The 5,445-nt window shown below is 38.3% G+C and overlaps 1 pseudogene; it reads left to right on the forward strand.

The window, feature by feature from the left end:
* The window catches only part of LOC103727576, an 11,796-nt pseudogene extending 6,575 nt beyond the window's left edge, over positions 1-5,221 (forward strand).
* Positions 5,222-5,445: the final 224 nt, after the last annotated feature.

Genomic DNA, 5,445 nt, shown 5'->3' on the forward strand with positions numbered 1-5,445 from the left:
GAGGAGAACTATTCCTTAAGGACATGACAAGAAATGACCAACCATGGACTTTGTGTTGCATTTGCTGAGAAGATTCTAGAATTTCCTGCTAAAGATTCAGTTAAGAAACAACTTTTTGTAGAAAGATTAATATTCACAAATGTTCATGTTGCATTTGGTGACACTCTCTTCTGAGATTTGTATATGAAATCTTCTGCCATATTCCTTTTGGTACTATCTGGATTACAACTTCCCACTGGGATATGACTATATTACCCCTTGGACAAAGTCAAAGTTATACATATTTTGGTGGAAGGCTATCATTTTCTGTTCGTACAAATGAATTTCCTGGATTCAAGGATTTTCAGAGTAGTGTTTAACCTGTGAAATATCCTTATGATATCTTTATCCAGGATGTGTGGTCTATATTATTTGAATGTCCATCTTTGGATTAGCATTGGGTCAGGTTACTGAGTCAGTGTGAACAAGCCCTGCATGCTTGGGATATGAATACCTCATACCAGCGTTTCAACATATTATGCTGCTGTGTACACCATCACCCAGGCACTTCATGAGGAGCTGTCACTCAGGGTGGAAGAAGATTCACTTGTTAAAGGTGCACACAGGGCTTCTCTCCCATGGAAGTCTGGAGCTTGTATTTTCCTTGGGCCCTGGCTTGTCCTTTCTATGTTTGATACATTATCTTTCCTTGGTTATCCTCAAATTAAAGAAAAAGATTTTTAAAATGCATTCTTTTTGGTCTTTTTGAGACAGGGTCTCCCTGTAGCCCCAGCTGCCCTGGAACTCACTATGTAGACCAGGCTGGCCTTGAACTCACAGAGATCTGCCTGCCTCTGCCTCCCGAGTGCTGGGATTAAAGGTGGCCTAAAATGCATTTTAAAGGCTCTTAGTTACATCTAATTAACATAACCATCATAAAGCAGTACATGATGTTTGAAGAAAGATTTACCAGCTCATGAGCATATTCAAACAATTTTACTTATGCTGTTTAGCAGCCGTACAACTTTTTGTTTAAAAATTTCATTATTTTGTGAAGCTATCAGAATAATTAATTCAAGGGAGTTTTACAAGTATAAATATGGCCAGCTGTAAAGGATCCTTGGTAACTGTGATCCAAATATTTCATTTTAAATTTATTACTTTTAGTCTACGGCCATACCACCCTGAATGCACCTGATCTTGTCTAATTTATTACTTTTATTTTATGTGTATAAGTGTATTGCCTGCATGTTTGTATGTGCACCCATGTCATCCAGGGCCTGTGACAGTCAGAAGAAGTCAGATCCCATGGAACTGGACTTAAGAATGATTGTTAGCTGTCATGTGGGTGCTAGAAATCGAACTGGTTCCTCTGCAGGAGTAGTCAAGGCCCCTAACCCCTAGCCATCTCTCCAGTGCCTCCTTTTTATTCAGATAAATGGGTCATAAAAAGGACAAACAGCTTCTCTAAGGCTGGGCATCATGGTGCATGTCAGTTAACCAGCTCCCAGGAGGCTGAGGCAGGAGGATCGTGAGTTTGAAGTCAACCTGGGTGATATAGAGAAACTGCCTCTTAAAAATCAAACCACAAACCAAAATAAATTAATGTAACTTCTTTAAAATGGAAATGGGTTAAATGGTGCAGCACTAACTCAAATCATTCCAGCACCTTCCCACATCTGTTTTCCCAGAAAATCCTATGATCTCTTACTGTGCCAGCTCGCATTTCCCATCATATACAAGAGTTCCACCCTTCCACAGTTTTGCCAACACTTTTAATTTTTTTATCTTATTTTAAATCTTAATATTTGGCAGTTTCACACATTGATATGGTGAAGTTTGGACATTTCCACTCCCCGTTCCCCTCTCTTATCCCTCTCTCTCCTGTTGAAACCCTTCTTTCAGACCACTCGCTCTTACTTCCATGTTCTCTTTTGTGTGCAGCTCTCTAAATTTAGAGTTTCTTACCCAAGCATGTGTGGGAGGTTATTTCCTCAAGCAAGGGAAACTTCTCTTCGGATCACAAAAACGATTTTTTGCCTTTTTGAATTTTAACATGAATCATCCTAACACATATGAAGTGATAGATCGCTCTGAGATGCCTTCCTCTGAAGATTGGTGATGCAGATCATCTTTCTGTATATTTTGTGACCATATGTATGTCTTTCTTGAGAAACAATCTATTCATTTAATTTTCCCTATTTTTCTTTTATTTTGTTAAGTAATTGTATTCATTGCCTATAATTTTGGACATTAGTGTTTATTGTGTGTCTTATCTGCGTATGTATTCCTTTAATCCATGGAATGTCTTTGTCCTCTATTGATTGTTTTGTTTGTTCTGGAGAAGCTTTTTCTTTTGGTGTAATCCAATTCTGCTTTAGGTGACTATGCTTTTTAAAGAATATTATAGTTTTTTAAATTTTATATGTATGAGTATATTGCCTGCATGTGTTTAAGTTCACCCATTTTAAGTTCACCCATGTCATGCAATGCCCACAGAGATCAGAAGACATGGTCAGATCCCCTGGAACGGCAGTTACAGACAGTTGTTAGCCAACATGTATGTGCTGGGAACCAAACCTTGGTCCTCTGAAAGAACAGCCCATGCTCTTAACTGCTGACACATCTCTCTAGTTCATAGTTGACTATGCTTTTGATGTCATTTTTTTTTTTGGTCTTTTTGAGACAGGGTCTCCCTGAAGCCCCAGCTGGCCTGGAATCGCTATGGAGACCAAACTGCCCTTAAACTCCCAGAGATTCACCTGCCTCTGCCTCCCAAGTGCTGGGATTAAAGGTGTGCACCACCACGCCCAGCTTGATGTCATATTTTAAAACATCATTATCAAAACTAATGGTATAGAAGGACTTCCCCATTGTTTTATTCTGGGAGTTTTATAGTTATACGGTTCTCATTCATTTTCACTTTTACTTTATTTTTTATATGGCATAAAATAAAAGAATCACTTGAATGTTTTACATGTGGGCACCTATTTTTTTTTACAGCAACATTTAGAAGAGAATATCTGTTCCCCTTTGTTTATTCCTGTGCCCTTGTCAAAGAGAGATGACTTCATATGTTCAGGCTGATTCAGGACTTGCTGTCCTGTTCCTTTTGTCTATGGGTCTTTTTGACGTTTGTATTCTATAGTTTCATCAAATTATTTGAGATTAGGAAATGTGATGTTTCTAACTTTGCTTTTGATCAAGATTGCACAAGGCATCTGGCTTCATTAAAAATATTTTTATTGCTTTGAGAATTTCAAGCAATGTATTTTGATCACATTCAGACCCCTTCCCACCTTCCACCCCTACTTTGCTCAGGTCATGCACCCCCATACACCCACAAGACTTGTGAGCTCCCCAGCCTCAGCACTGCCCGTTCCATCCAGGCTCCCATGTGCTTAGCTTGCATGGTGCACCCACACACCACCTCTAGATCAGTGAGATCCCCAACCCCAAAATTTCCTGTCCGCAGTCCAAGTCTGCTAGGTCTAGTTCAGTTCATCACCCCACATCTTCACCAATCGGGACAATTTTCAAACCCCAGAATTCACTCTCCAATCTCCCAGACTCCCAAGTCTAGCTCTGGGCCTGTCACCTGTATTAATATGTATCATCTGTGAAAGTTCTCCATGCGTTTTTTCCTAGTTTTGGCTCCTCTTTTATAATTTTTTCTTTTTCTGATTTTTCTTGATTTAATTGACTCTATTTTTCTCTTTTCTTAGAATGTATATAGATACGTTCTATATATATAATCTATATGTAGAATGTATTATATATATATAGAATGTATCATTCTATATATATTATGTATAGAATGTATATATATAATCCTAATATTTGAAATGCACATTTACAAACACTGCTTGGCAGTAGTTCTGTACCCTACAGCATTTCTACTTCCTCTTTCCCATTTTCTACAGTGTTGGGATCAGTCATTTCATAGCGAATGATTTTTACAATACAGACATACTATGGACAAATGACTTTTAATTAACCTTGCAACAAAAAATATAATTTTATAGTAGTCAATTTATAATATAGACAACCTCACTGAGCCATGGGCTCCTCTTATGACCTGAGTACATGATCTTAATCCCTGTGACTCTTCCTTGCTCTTGACCCAAAATAATATGTGAATATTTGTGTGTATTTTCACATATCAAGAACTACAAATAGTGTGTATATTATTGAAAGCAATGAGGGAAATTGAAATCATCTGCTCATGGCTGTATGTGTGTGCTCATTATGTCAGTAGAGGTCAGAAAGTTCATAATCTTGTGATAAGATATGGGTCCACTTTTACTTCCCCGTTTCATCCTGGATATACTGTTTTGATAAAAGGAAGAATGTGTCCTTTCTTAGAGAGCACAGTTCCAAGAGAAGAGGAACTGAAGGAAGAGGTTCTCAGAGTTGGGTCTGCTCTTGGCTTAAAATGGATGCTAAGTGCCAAGCTTTTCTTTATCAAGGCATAACTGTAATGTGGTATGGCATAGGGAGCCATTGCATGACATGAGTAAACTTATACACATGCAGGGAATACAGTCATACACATAAAATAAGAAGTAATAAGATTTTTTAGAAATTAACATAGTCATCTAATTTTCTTATGGTTCTATGAACATAACAAAGGACATTTCCTTCGGAACCATGCCATGGGTCTCTTCAAGATATACGTCCTTAGATATATATTTGGAAAGTACCTGCTGTCTTTCAGATATGGATCAATTCATCATGTGTCCTGAAGATCAATATCCAAATAAGGAGCATGACCAGTGTCTCCCTAAAATTATGACTTTTTGTCCCATGAAGATACTCTAGGAGCTGTTTTGAGCTCACTGGCCATTAGTTTATCTGTCTTATCTGCTCTGGTTTTAGGATTATTTGTCCAGTATCGGGACACACCCATTGTCAGAGCAAATAACAGGAGCCTCAGTTATAGCCTCCTCATTTCTCTGATGCTCTGCTTCTTTTGCTCATTGATGTTTGTTGGCAAACCTGGATTGGTCACCTGTATCTTGAGCAAATGTTGTTTGGAGTTGTGTTTTCTGTTGCTGTTTCTGCTATTTTAGCCAAGAATTTTATTTTAGTTGTGGTGTTCAAAGCTATCAAACCAGGAAAGACATTACAAATCTTGATGGTGACCCGACTCTCAAATGTCATAGTCTTCTGAGGATCCCTCATTCAAGTGTGCATTCAAGTGAGACAGGAATGTAGTATGCTGCTGATTACTGCCGAGTGAGGAAGAGCTGATCTTCTTTAAGGGAGTGACTTTTGATAGGCTTACTAGACCACTGTTGCTGAATGTGCACTGACAGATGTCAGGGGATACTAACTTAACTCAAAAGGCCTTTTCATAAATGACAGAGTGCATGAAATCCAATGGAGGCATTGGGAGGGTGCTGATAGGGAAGGGAGTATAAGTTGTGTATGAGATACACAAAACTTCAATACAGTTTTTTTAAG

Source organism: Nannospalax galili, unplaced genomic scaffold, assembly GCF_000622305.1.
Source record: "Nannospalax galili isolate Female #2095 unplaced genomic scaffold, S.galili_v1.0 scaffold589, whole genome shotgun sequence".
In the NCBI taxonomy this organism is placed as follows: domain Eukaryota; kingdom Metazoa; phylum Chordata; class Mammalia; order Rodentia; family Spalacidae; genus Nannospalax; species Nannospalax galili.